The 14,777-nt window shown below is 39.6% G+C and overlaps 1 long non-coding RNA gene across 1 annotated transcript; it reads right to left on the bottom strand.

Moving 5' to 3' along the window:
• Nucleotides 1–4,389: 4,389 nt before the first annotated feature.
• LOC114017482 (uncharacterized) lies at nucleotides 4,390–13,251 on the bottom strand. Its single transcript, XR_003562554.2, has 2 exons — nucleotides 12,610–13,251; nucleotides 4,390–6,161 (listed from the first exon to the last, which is right to left on the bottom strand). It is a non-coding gene; the product is annotated as an uncharacterized LOC114017482 (long non-coding RNA).
• Between the last annotated feature and the right edge of the window lie 1,526 nt (nucleotides 13,252–14,777).

Here is a 14,777-nt window from a genome sequence, read left to right as displayed (position 1 = left end):
CAGACACAATGAGTCACAGAGCAGTTTGTGTCTTCCTCCACACATATGATGTACAAATAGCAACATCTTGTAGAATGACAAAAAAGTGAATCACTAGACAGTGTGGTTTTATCAGATAGAAGATTCTGGATCCTTAGACTTATTATTTGGTCTGGTGCATTTTGAGAATGGACTCCTTTTATGTATTTTAACAGCTGCCACCACAATTCCTGCAAATCCCAGTAAACAAGGTGTTCTCTCAGTCTGTGTTGGTACTGACAGGATGGCTAGGCACCATCTAACAAACATTGCTGCAGCCATTTAAGAATATGCTTCCACAGCTGAAATTAGTATACTGAAAATATGCATCTTTCACAGCTTTTCAGTGGCTTAGCTTAAGCCCACCTTCACTGGTAGTTTGAGGTAAGTCCCTGCCCTATCTCAAACTGGACACACCAAGCGAGGGCATAAGTCCTTCCATAACGTCCCATCAAAGCCACCCCACTCTGAGCTGCTGTTGCTGAGGTACCTGCACCCTTTCTGCCCTGCCTCGCTGGGGCTGGGGCACCTCGTACACCCACCGGGCAGTAACCAACAGCTGGAGGCAGTAACTTCTTCAACTGCTACAGCTGTATCTGTCCTGAATATCAGCCCACAACCTATGTCTGTATTGCAGTTGCAGGCATGATTGCAGGCTGTGCTGACATATCTAACCCTCACTTAAATTAGCTAATTTAGGTACTGATAACTGTAAAGATCTGAAAGCTCTGAAACATGGACTTCAGGCACTTGTACAGTCTGAGCCTGAAGCAGTGCTGCTATAGCTACTTGTTATCTGCTATCTTGATTTCCCATTGTGTTGCTGCATAGACAGCAACTAAAGTGCAATTTAACATTATACTTAAGCCAGCCTAATGGGTAACTGGCATGAAAAAGAATAATTGTTAAACGAGTCTAACTACTACATCAAACTCCACACTTGAGCATTTGGTTTAAACGTCCCCGATTCTGTAACCCCAGCATCATTTACACTTTCTGAAGCTCACTTGCACAAACAAATATGCAAACATTGCTCCGTTGCTCGGCTGGGATACTTCTTAAATCCTATTTATGGCTTTCAGAGTGCAGCTAATTTAGATCCTGTTCAGCAAGCTGGTTTGTGTGTAGCCTGTGAGTAGCAGGTAGGAATTGTTTACACTGGTAACCATGATGAACATTGTACTTTTTGCTATGAATAAGTATGTGTGAAGTTGAACCAGGCTGAGTTTATTAGGCGTGTTAGTGAAGGAGCGCAGAGAGCACAGTCCCTGTTGAACCTCTGATTTTTGAGGCTGTTGTTTTTAATAAAAGAAAACGTTTTTTGTCAAAACAAGATGTATTGCAGCATATCCTTTTTAGGTCTCTAGTGTAAAGATTATTCCATTTTTCTAGCATCTCTCAGTCTACGCAGGGCACAGCCTCAAAATCATTGAGGCCAATGGGAGTTTTTCTTTTGATTTCAGTGAATGTGGATCAGGCATACGGAAAGCTGCACATGAGATCCTGGGAAAGGGCAATGTATCCAAATGAGAGGTTTGTTAACGTAATGTAGACATAAAGCCCAGATTTAAGCAGTTCACTAACAGAAGCCTGTGGTGTAACTGCAGGAATTCTTGATACCTTTACTTCCTGCACCACTTAAACACACAACGAAGCAGGAGGGAAATCGTTCATGATAATTAACTGGTTAAAATAAGAGTGAAGAAACCTAATATCATCAGGGTTCAGCAGTTATTGAATAGTGCATAGACCTCATGCTGATTCTATGTAAAGAAATTAATTTCAGCTGCAGAAAATAGCCATCTTCTAATTCGGTATGGACCAGGTCCTTCTTATACAGATGGATGGTTAGCGCATTGTGGGGGGACTCTCAGGGCACAGTTTGATGATATGTTTTTTTCAGGGAAGAAATTTACTTAAAAGGGTAATTTGGATGATCTGGGTTACAACACAATCTTACAGGCATTTTAATCCGTATAAATTGGAGTGGTGGAGTCTGGCCATAACATACAGCATAACCCTCCGTATCAAATATACGATTTGAAAGTATCATTTAACTTGGGCAAGGTTGTTGTTTTATTCGGTGGGGGTTTTTTGGACAGAAAAAGAATTTTAATGTAACGTTATGTTATCTTACATAAGATAAAGATTAACATAATACAGTGTAATAACATGGGCAGCCCTTCCCCTGCACTTTGAGGGAAAAATAATTTTTGGCGATTCACTATCTACAAAGCTGAATATTTGCTAATAGGTGGGTTATGTGGAAAGAAGAAAAGTGGGAGTGAGCACATGTGGGCATGCTTCCTTTGAGTAAATCCTAAGGAAAGCCTTAACAAAAGAGGAAAAAATATTGAAATGGAATTGGTAAAGTCAAACAGTAAAACAATATACTTAAGATTCGGAACGGATCGTCAGCTGGTATAATTCAGTTCTCTGCGGGCTGTGAGAGAGCAGCGTTACCAGATGAGTGTGTTTCTCACACAGTATATAAAGGGTGTTTTACCCAAACGTTTTTTTAATCAGTCCATTTTTAAACAATGTAAGCTGACAGCAAGCCTTTAATATGCATCGCCAAGGCTTTCTGAATTGTAAGTAGAAAGGACGAGTAGATTTCCCTGAATTTAGGAGCATGGTCTGGAATTTCGTAGGTGGAGAGAAAAGACTGCTTTGCTTTGAAGTTTTCTGCTTTATATGCTAAACAGTGCTGTTGACTGATTTACTGCAATTTCACATTTAGGGGGCGGGGAAAAAGGAAAGCAGTGACTTTTTGTTGAGTGTGATGAGGAATTATTGACAGATAGGGATACAAGTTCCACTTGCTTGCAAATTTGCTTTCAAACACAACAAGTTAACACAAGCAAGGGCTTGTAACAGTGCAATGCAACATTTAGTAAAGACCTGCCACATCTGGCAAACTTAAAACATTACCTGGTTTTCCGCAGGGCTTAGGAAAGGCTGTGCTATTGATGGAAATGCATAGTTTGCAGTTAGCATAAACATTTCTTATTTTACTGGAAATGCTTAGTGTACCACACTCTTTCACTGGTATTATAAAAGCTCTTTTACACTATCTTTCTACTGAATGTTTAAGATTCCTGGAATATTTTGTTTCCACTAGAACATTTAACCAGCCTGATTATGCGTCAGTGGCAGGGACGCATCCTCAATAATAAATTTGTATGCATGCGGTGAAATGAACTGTAGCATATGTGGAGTTCCAAGACCAAAACATTTGTAACAAAGAAATTCCTGCTAAGAAGTGACCTACTAAATTGTGTTCTAAGCACTTTGGTTAGAAAGCGTATCTTCCTAGTTTTCAGGAATAAATATCAGGCTTAATGTGAAAATACTCAAGCTCGTTGTACAATCTCATGTCAGCATGTGCAATTTTGAGTGTGGTAAAAAAAAAGCAATGATATGAAGCAATGAGCAAGAATTCAATAGAGGTTTTGTTTTAGTGTCTCTGAAAGGAAACTGTCTCCTCCAGGAGAACACTTCTTCCTTGATAGCATATCATTAGTTACTTCTTTACATGCTATGGGAAGATGTTTCTTTGAATCTTTATGTGTGGAAAGAGGCAGAAAAGAGTGTGTGATAAAAGAGCCTGCTAAATATAGCATAAGCATCTGAATGCACAAGCGCAGTGCATACTTGTATGCAAAATGTGTAACAAAGGGAAACATGCCTTATCACATCAAAATACTGTGTTTAGTTAGTGTGTACTTATGTTCTGTAATGACATTTATATTGGGAAGGAAATTCTTCCTCCTCCTTTGGCAGCAACCAACAGGGCAAATTTCATTAACTTAATTCCCAAAAGTGGCATTTGCTCGTGTATAGCCCTGCTTAACTGAACCCTTCTGTGCCTTAGTTCCCTGTCTGTCAATTACACTTGTTGAATTTCCAAGCATATTATTAAGTCATTTATATGTTTTTAAAGCACTTGGATATCTCATAAAAATGATTGCATAAAAGTGCATTTATATTAGTAGACCTTAATAAAAACAGATCATGTCAGGCACAATTAAACTCTTTTTTTATGTCCCACGATGCAAATCTTCCTATATAGCTTGAAGTTTAACTTTCAAAGCTCAGCTGAGTTTATTCAACTGATTACTATCTAATCCACCCACCCCTCATCCCACACTCCCTCAAAAAAATGTTAAAATCCTGCCCAGAGTGATATTTTTATTTTTAAACTTGAATGTCTAAGCATTCCTCACAGATGTGAGAAAACTTGATCCTTAATCATTACAGTAAACCCATGCTATCATTAGACAGAACACAGTCTTTAGCAAAAATCCAGATTTTCATGAATAAATTGGCTGGTATGTACCAGTTAGTACTGTAGAAAGCCACATTTGAATACCTGGCAGTCTTACATCTGCAAACAGCCTACGTCTCCGTGATGCATTTCTTGCTTATTACGCTGGGAAACAGCAGTCACCGTCCTCTCTTCCTGCTCCAGCTGTTGCAACACGCCAGATCATTTCCTAACTTTCCAAATGAAAGCAAGTATTGCATCCAAATGCAGGCTTGTTTGCATGTATGCCTTTGTTTGGACAATTGTTTGTGGATTAAAATAATAGACACAATAGGTCTTTGTGATCTGGCCTGTGCTGAAGCACGGGGGCAGAGATGCACTGGAGGCAGAGGAGTTGGAGGGGGGGTACAAGATGTTCATTGTGACCAGGTGACCCGTCTGGCTCCTATACTTCCCTATACCATCTTCATCAGCTTTTTAAGCCTCAGGGCAAAAACATTTGGCTCTTGTTTGACTCCTAATTGTCCAAGTCCATGTCCAGTGCCCTTCGGGAGTTTGCTTGCTCGCTCAATGCTGAAAAGAGGATTCCCAAAAGAGAAAAATTTCCTTTTGCTTAAAGTGTGTGTGCTAGGTTGTTGAACCACCAGTCTTACCAAAAAGCAGACTTTCTTGGCAGTGGAGGAAAGGGCTGGCTTTATTCCTGATGGAGGTCACACTGAAATCTGTTGGAGGTTTTGCTGTACATGCTTTTTTCCTCGTATCTGCTGTGCTGCACAGTACTTGCATCAAGCTGCTTTGTAGGAAATATTTTATTACATTCAACTGTTTCATTCCCTGGGCTGGTGTAAACAAGTATAACTTGTTGGTACTCAGTGAACCATGAATACTTATGCCTGCAGAGAATCTTCTTCGTTATTTTTAATCTAACTACATTAATAATTCTAATTAAATACTAGTACTTGACACTATATAGCAAGTCTGACCAATTCCTTTTGCAAAGATACGGACACAGTATCCATCAAAGTAAGACACTGTATTGATAAAAAGGTTAGTAGTGCGCACGATGTGTGAAATTTTAGTTCCAGTTTTATCATTCCGGAGTACAATCAGGACGATGTTCATTGTGCACAGCACAGACTTGCATTGCAGTGGCAAGCCCCAGTAGCTGGTAAGGTGTAGCCATAAGGAAATTAGCAATTTGGTCTGTCTTGAAAATTTTAGCACCCTGCAAGGTGATCACAGAAGGCTTAGGAGGCAGTTCAGAGCTCCTGACACCCTTACATCTCTTGAGTCTTGTGGTTTCTGAGATCCAAAGACTCTTGTGGGTTTTAGTGTGAGGAAAGAATGATTCCTGAGAAGATCAACCCAGAAGGAATTCTTTAGGGCAGCATTCAGTGGAAAATCCTACTCACAAAGCCACAGCAAGTACTCCTTAGACAAAACACCTACTTTTATATGTAGATGCAGCTGTTGTGGGAAACTATCCATCTTTGGGTCCATAAAAGTCCAATCTATTTTATATGAAAAAGGCTAATTTGCACAGGTCTGGGAGAAGGAAGCCTCTTCCAAATGATCGATATTTTGTTATTTGTAATGACATTGACCAGGTTATCATTAGTCTTCAGATACTGCACACATGGGTGTATCAAAAGAAGATTAATCACATCTGATTATATACCATTTTAGGATCAGTTCCAATAAACCCAATTACAGCATTTTGTAACTAATAAGACCTCATTGAACTCAATGTATCCCTCTTAGGGTGCAGACTTGCATGGTGCTGAGCACCTCTGGTGAGATAGGGAACAGTCTCTGATAAATCCTGAAGTCTGAGAAAATCAGGCCTCCCAGTAGTTAATTATGGGGGATTAACGACCTATATGAAAAATAACAGATGTGGCTAAACAATAAGTTTGCAAGCAGCAATACGACCAATCAATATAAAGCTGTGTTTAGCAGGCAATTATGCACCAAACATGGCAGGAAGATTAAAAAAAGCAAAACTCTTCATACTTGAAAACATATTTGAAATGCTGGGAGTATGCAAAACATCCAATTATGAAAACAGCATGCTAGAACTGCTGAGATAACTTCTCATTCTTGTTATTATACAAGGTGGTTTTTACAAGGTTTGCTTATTGTCATAGTTCCTTTTCACTCAGACTAGAATAAAATGGAGCACAGGTAATAGAACTGCCTTAAATAGTTACTTCGTTGGCAAAGCATAATTCCAAGTCCATTTTAAATCTATGTACTGGAGTGCTTAATCTAAGCTGGAAAGGATGGGAAAAAATAAACACTATGATAAGTAGATATGATATCAGGAGCTGGCTGTGCTTGAAATTTCTCTTGATTATTGCTGCTAATGCTTGAGACAGACAGGAACTGCAAATAAATAAATACGTTCTGTTAATATTTGCTGAATTTTTTTAACACATTCCCTTTGGCTCTACTTGTATCCTGTCTCTCTTTTGCTTTCTGAGAACGTATGTGTGATTGAGTCAGGGAACAAATGTTTGGCAAAAAAGTTCAAAGTTTCTAAGACTGGCACACATTAGTATTTGTGTCAGAGATCTGTGCACTTTAACCCCGGCTTGGAAAAGCCATTCCTGTTCAGGACAGCAGTAGCACATCAGGTAAAACCTGTCTGCACCAAAATCAAAGGGTATTTGGATGGGAGCAGAATTTCTCCCATGGCCCTGGAACTTCTGTGTGTATTTGGGGTTTTACTCCTCCCCCAAAGTCTAGAAAGGTCAATGAAATCAGTCCCTTTGGATTTTAAGGGACTTTTCATGAGGCTCCCAGACAGCAAACAGAAAAGTGTTTGTGTGACTTTGTTCCAGGACTGCAAACTCAAGAATTCAAAATCTGTAAGTCAGACCCTGCAGAACTGTGGCAAAATTATATTTAAAATTAGAAATTTGGGATGTTTTTATTGTCTTTTTGTATCTTGAACCTATGTGGTTCATATTTTCCAGCTGCCCTGCTATGAGGGCTAGAGCCTGGCTTTGTATTGTGCTGGGAAACTGAAAATCTCAAGTGATCACGTGACTCCCGAAGCATGGGGCTTACCAAAGTCACAAACTGCCACAACATTGTTAATAAAATGTTGTCGATTCAGCAAAATAACTAAGTGTATTTCAGATATCGCATGCTGCAGATGATGATCATTTAGCAAAAACTGCATTTTTATGATGTGTGTTTTCCAAAACACTTTAGTAAATCACCTTCATCTAGCAAATCAAAATATTGTAGGAAAACTTGACTCCAGATAAATATTTTGCCAAGAAACAAAGATTTTAATATGAATTTATGTTTATGGTTAAGCATATTCTCTGCCCTGCAGCTGGGAGGTGTGATGTGAAAGCTCCTAAATAAGTGTCCACAGTGCTCCCACATGCAGAGTGGTAAATTCTCTGAATTTTATGCCACCTTAGCTTTGCTATTTGCTTGGGCTAGCTAAAAATATAGATTCACTACAGCCTGAGTTCGGCTCTCACATCTGTCAGCCCTCCACACACTCTCATTGTTGCAAGGTTTACTTTCAGAGTAGGACACTAGTAGCTATAACAAAGGGCAACATTTGTCTTTGTATAGATGTGTACAGATCTGTACGGATTGTATGGCCATCAGAGCAGTATCAATTCTTTATATACAACTTTATCAGACATGCAGCCATGATTTTGGATATTGTGTCTATTTCTACCCTCAGAACTCCTGATCTGAAGCATGTGACAGTACTTTTTTGAGAAGCCTGACCTAGAGATTAAGGGGTGCAGAGCACCCACTTCACCCACAGCCTGTATCATTTCCTTTATATCCCTTGAGCTTCAAGGATGCCCACATCCCGACAGCCGCCCACATTCAGGCTGCCTGTAGTTTTCATCAGCTTCTGTTTTAGGGAATGGCCGTGGAAAAGATGGATGGCCTGTGTGACAGAAACTGGATTAGGTGCAGCCCATCCACGCCAGGAGCTGGAGCATCTTTGTGTCTGTGTTAAGTGTGGATCCAGTGGGAATAGTTGGAAACTCTGAATAGCCTTGAGCCCATCCTTGCTGGTTCAGGAGAACCAATTTTAAAACCCTTCCAGTCAAGCAGATGCATCTTATGTTGCATTCAGAAGGTCATAAAGTTCCTGATTAAGCTATCTGCTTGTTCTAAACTAGACTTTCAGGTTTTAGGTATGTTCCAAGAGGCCAAAACTGTAACTTTGGCTTGTGAGAATAAGCTGTATTGCTACAACTAGCTCCAATTTTATGACTGAAAAACAACAGATCAGCCATTAGGTTATTCACATATTTGTTAAAGACATCATTGAAATGTTTTCCTCAGAAGCAGGAAAAAACAAAACAAACAAAAAGCCATACCACAGTTTCAGAGAGTTTCAGAGCTATTATGGCCTTTGATTTATGAGTTTTAGCAGGTTCTGGAACAATGTCAGAAAAAAAATTGGGAGAAGCTTGCTGTTACAGCATAAGAATACTATAGTATTCTGAAGTTTTATTTCAGAGGATTTAGTCTGATTTTGTGGTTTTATGACACCAATGGGTTCCATTATTTGCAATCTGCAGACTCACAAAACTAAAATATAGTGTGCTTACATTTTGGAATTAAAAAACATTTTCACAAATAAATCTAAGCAGATTGGAAATAATACAAAAATCTGTTCATTTTACTAGAAGAATTTGAACAGAAACTGGGCATGATTTCACAGTCAAAACACAATAGAAAACTTATTTGGGTTTGCGGCGCTGCAAAGATGCAACCCGTTGTCATTTATTCACTGGTCATTAAATCAGAGCAGATTGGTATTAGTTAAGTGGCAAGATGAAATCAGCATTCCTCCCTGTGGTCCATTTTCTGTTTATTTTTCTTATCTTCTCTACAAGTGGATAAAAGAAAAAAACAGAGCCAGAATATAAGCAATTACAAGGTCCAAATGCTCTTGCTTGCCAGTGTTAAGCTAGATCTGTTCTGCATGAAAAGAGATACTGCATGAGAGAAAACTACATTTTTCTTCGTATGAATCATCCTATCTAGTTCCAATAAAATTCCCATGGAAACTCCAGGGCCATCCAGCAGATCCCACACTATTTGTTAAAGGGAAGTATTGTGGTTTGAGAATTGCCTTGGGTTCCTGTCATGCCATCCATGCTCTTTAGCAGTATGACTCCAATAAATACAGTGAAGTCCCGTGGTCCAGTCACTCAGGCATGGAAAAAAATCCAAAATGTTGCATTTCTCAGTGTAATGGTACCTGGTTCCCTCCAGAAAGACTAGCAAGGACACTGGATGCAGAAGCTAAACAGCTGATAGTAAAAGTATTGGCTGCATAAACCCTGCTAGGTTCAGACATTACTTCCCAGGTTCCCATGATCTCACTATATCCTGAAGATCCTACTAATTATTTTCTTTTAATTAGCATACACATTGACTTTGATGGGATCAGGTCTGCCCCACATGCAGCTTTCACACCAGCACAAGCACACCAGTTTGATTTGCCTGTGCTGCTATAAGCTCCAACGGGAACTGCAGTGGGCCAAGGGTGCTGTGTGCCGGCCACGTCCCGCGCCTCTCCTTCCTACAGAGCTACCGTGAGCTGAAAAGAGGACGAGATGTTACTATAAGTGTGTGCTGCTACAACTGCTGACTTTTGCTAATATAGCTATTATAGTCACTGACTCATCAGTGATGTAACCGTGCTGACAGAGGACAGCAAGATGGATGTAGTTTCTTCTAGTCAACTAGGTCTTTGTCTGAATATGACTTGCATTTTTTTTTCCCAGTAAGCTTTAGCAAGAAAAACAAAACATTTTGCTGGTAGCCCTTGCCCAAGCAGGGCTGGGTCTCCAGCCATAAATTTTGTGGGCTAGGTCAAGCATTTTGATTAATTTTGATATAGTAAGGGAGAAAAAGGAAAAAGAAAAAAAAAGAAAGAAAAGGGAAAAAAAGGATTCCCAGAGATTTTCTGACTAAATTTTGTTTCTGTAATAGGATGGTAATAAAAATGCTATTGAACTCTGAGCTACATGAAGATTAATACTAGTCACCAAGCAACTAACTTGGGAAAAAGGATGAATGTTAGTAGGAAAACAAGGATATTAGTAAAGCCAAGCAAAGCAGAAGCATAAAAAATCAGGACGCCAGCTAGTTCTGGTTGTTCCAAAAAAAATCACTTACAAAAAATTTCCAAAACAACACTTTTCGCTTAAAAAGTCCAAAACAACACATCAGCATTCTAGTAATTCCTACCATTGAATATCTGACTTTTAAACAGCACATATTTTAGGAGGAAATACTTGAGCTATATAAATAAGAGGCATCCAAGAATCTTTGTTTTCTTCTGAAATACAAGGCCAATAACTTATCTCTTATTAACAAGTTCATCTTTTGTTTTCCCAAGGTGCCTTTTTTTTTTTTTTTTCCTCCCTGTGTGTGCTCTTGGCAAAATTGTTTGGAACAAAAAGAAAGCAGCTTCCCCTCCTGTTGTTTTGCTGCCTTTGCAAGCATTTATTTTCATGGAGACAAAGCTGGGTTTCCTCTGTGGCGGTGTTGTGTTGCGTGAAATGTCCCAGCATTCCTATGAATGGAGGCTTCTAAAGACAGGCTGTTCTGTTTTGAACTTGTTATGACAAAAATAGCCAAAAAAAAAAAAAAAAAAAAAGCCAGCTTGTCAAATTAGGAATTACATGAGGTCAGCAAATTTGGGAACAACCGCAACTGGAGGAGAAAGAGAGAGACCTAATTACGACTTGGGGGGAGGGAGAAAGGGTGGACCTTTCTGAAGCAAACCCAGAGCTGCTTTTGATCTCTGGGCATGGTGGGGCACTCGTGATGTCTTCCATTAATTTTGGTGGCAAACGATTGGGCTTTAATATGCCTAAAATAGCATCAATGCTGGCCAACATTCCAGCCTGCCCTCTGCACACCATATGATTATTTCTGCCAGAAGCATAAACCATTTGCACTGTGAGGTTAAACAGTGCCCTAAAATCCTGTGCCCACTTCGAACTTTCTCAGGATTTTATACAGTACCTGTCACTACAACATCAAAAGCTAACTTCTGCAAAAGTCTGGCTCTCAGAAATCTCTGGAAAGGGAACTCAGCCCATTTTGGAGAAGTTTGGTATCACAGCACAATAACTTTACCACTTGGACCTTTGTCCAGCCTCAGATGTCATCAGGCACAGGGGATTCTTTCAACTTGGTATAGGACAAACTGCAAAATTCACACCCAGACCCAAGCAGTAAGTCCAGAAGTGGTTTTGAGTTGTGCCAAAGTCTAATGTTATTTATATATGTAATTATAGGAAGCAGTAGATAGTCAGTGTAGTCTAGGAGACTGCAGATGTAGCAGTAAGCCAAAACTCCTGTATTCTGATCTTAACTCAGTGACTCAGTTTGCTTATCTTGTACAATACAGATAATAATCATGCTGACCGGCAGGCGCACAGGCAGGCGTCAGCATCCAGCACGGTCCTGGCAGAGGCTGGGGGAAGCTGCCAGGAGATGCTCTCCCTCCACCTGTTAATTTTGCAATGCTTGATGAATTCCTGGATTTTATTTTTTTTTCCCAAGCCCCATCTATCAGACTCCCATGATTCAGTGTAAAATTTTTCGTTCCTAATAATAAAAAAAAAGGTTGTCTGCATTTGTTATTTCAGAGGGAAGTTAAAATTAAGATCTATATGCAGCCAAACAGCTTAAAAACAAATGAATAGTTGTTGTGTTTTCTAAGAACCTTATGAATCCTAGGCCAGCTGGGGGTGTATGGGTAAGGGATGTCTTGACTTCTGAACACTTGGGAACGGCAATCCCAATTGTTTAGACTAATACAAATACTGCACATTAAAACATAAGGCAGGAGGTTGTTTGGTCCTCTGCCTTGGCTCCCAGAGGCTGCACCACAGAAGAGCGCTGTTCTTGCTTCTTTCCTTCGGTCATATGCAGATGCAGAATCCAAATCACCATCTAGAAATTAACCAACTATTTATTCAAACCAAATTCAACCAACTAATTGTTCCCAAGCTTTTCCCTTCACTATTCATTACTTGGTACGTACAATCAGTTCCCTAGGACCTAGGTCATATGACATGCCTTTTTTGGGGGGCCTGGATAATTAGAATGTGAAAGTATAATAAATAGTAAATAACAAATTTACTCAGCAGAAGTCAGTTATACACACAGCCACCCTTTCTCCACATTCTCGAATATCTCTGCTAATAAAAACTCATTCATGCCAATGCTCACAAATAGCAAATGAAAGGGAGCACAACATTGATTGTAAAAAGCAAATGCTCTTTGCAAATGTTTGCAAATCCTACCTTGTACAATCCAATAATTCTGTTGGCCACGCACAATACCTGGGGATGTGAAGGTGACAGCTATCTCAGCAGTGTTTGCAGTAGAATATAAGTCAACTAGAATAAATGTGGCACCTTTGAAGTATTACATCTGGAAGTGGCCAGCATATTTTCACATACATTTTCAATCTTGTACTTAGAATATATTCCAACCTTACATTCTCTCTGACTAGTGAGTTAAAAGTCCAGCATTCACATTTGTTAATTTTTAACCTGGGTATGTGAAAATGTTCTGATTTTTTTCAATTAAGATGTAAAAGTAGCAAACCTCCCCCCTCCCCTCCCCATTTCTACACTTGAATGTAAAACACACAGATAAGCACCACTTGAACAATACAGTAATAACTAAACTGGATAACCTATCTGGGTTTAATCCAGCCTGCACAAAGACAGCAGTTCAAGTTGAAACTGAAAGCCAGTATTTAATATATGAACTGGTAAAGACAGCATTTGATATAACTTTAACAGGATCACAAAAGTTTAACAATTTGTGTGGGATTTGTTTGTGAATTTTAACTTTCCCTTTATCACAAACAGAAAAGCTGAAGAAGCTTACAAATTAAATTGCATGAATGTGTCTAATCTGGGAAGAAGGAAGTTCTGCCTCAGATACATACGCTTTATGCAACAGAGCTGTTTACTTTATTTGTAAACCCTTCCAAATACTGTCCAAAGTTCATTCTTTGTTTAAGGTAAGAATGTAATTACATGGCCTGAAATGCAATAGAAGTAATAAAGTTAGGATTCACTAGAGAAAGACAATTTGGAATTAAGAAAAAGCAATTTAAACAATCTTAATGCCTCTCCTCCCTCCCCTCCTTCTTAATGACTCTCGTCCCCTTAAGAAACCTTTGAAGTAAGCCAAAAAGCACGAGCGAGTCTGTTTAAAGGTCATGTGTATCTGCTCCGTTTCCCCTTGGTGCAATATGCCTTTGATAATCCCAGGAGTATACACTGTTGTTTTACGTTTTCATCCAAGTTTCATTTTTAGGGAAGACACAGCAACGTCTAAGCTTTATATGCAACCTTTGATATGCATTTAATATTGTTAATTATGCTCTTGATCAGACTTTAAAGAGCAAAGCCTATCAATGGAAGTTCAATGGAGATTTATTTGCAAGCACAAAGCGTTCTTACAGAGAAATAAAATCAGGGAAATAGGAAGGCATATTGAATATAGGCACTCCTTCTGCAAAGATAAATGATTTAGTAATGAATAGATTCTTCAGGCCATAAAAAATCCATTTATTTTCTTTTGAATTTCAACTAGAGGTCTTGCACTTTCCCACTCAGTTATAATCAGTTAAAATTAGAATACAGAGAAGGAAACCAGTCTGCCTGTAAACTGCAGGCCAGACAACAACCAAAATGTATAATAACAGAAGTAAAATTAACAGACATTTTAAAAGAGACAGTATTTCCACAGAAAGGTACTTGTTTATTACGGTTCAACACGGAATGAAGATGTGATCTAAAACACACACCGCTTTTACAAATTATCTGCCTCATAACAACATGCTGCCAGATTTTAGTCAACTCATTAAAATGAAGGATCCACTTGACCTCTTCTGTAATTGTGGAAATGAACCAGAAATATGATTAGTCCAATAACTTCATGGGTTGCTCCATGCTAAGCTTGCCTTATCAAGGAATCTGTTCTTGTAGCAGAGTGAACGCGCTGAGTGCTGACTCCTGCTTCACTCGCGTTTTCCTGTGGTTTATCTGCACGGGAAGGAGAAAGCTGACACACACCCAGCTGTGGAGCACCACAGCCTCCCCTTGCTTTCTGCCATGCTCCATCCCTTGTTTTCAGAGGTGATGGACACATCGGAAGGGTAGACATGGGAGCTTGTCCAGCTTGTAGCCTCACGACAGGGATTTCTGGCCCCAGGACCAGTGACTTGCTGATGGCCAGGTGGCTGCTCAAAGGCAGAGCCCCTTGGCAGGTCTGTTGGGACAGTTCTGTGGCCCAAAAGCTAAACAGCCTGGACAAGCAAAATGGCCTTGTTAGGACTGAAACGGGATTGACTCAGTGGCTAGATTGAAAATATGCTAAGCAGTGATCAGCTACTGTGGCAGCACCATCTCCCCTTCCACCTCCCATTTCTGTGGTTCCCAGGGTCTGGCTG

This window comes from Falco cherrug, chromosome 10, assembly GCF_023634085.1.
Source record: "Falco cherrug isolate bFalChe1 chromosome 10, bFalChe1.pri, whole genome shotgun sequence".
NCBI lineage: Eukaryota > Metazoa > Chordata > Aves > Falconiformes > Falconidae > Falco > Falco cherrug.
The sequence above is the reverse complement of the archived record's forward strand: the minus strand, read 5'-3'. Positions and strand labels throughout refer to the sequence as shown.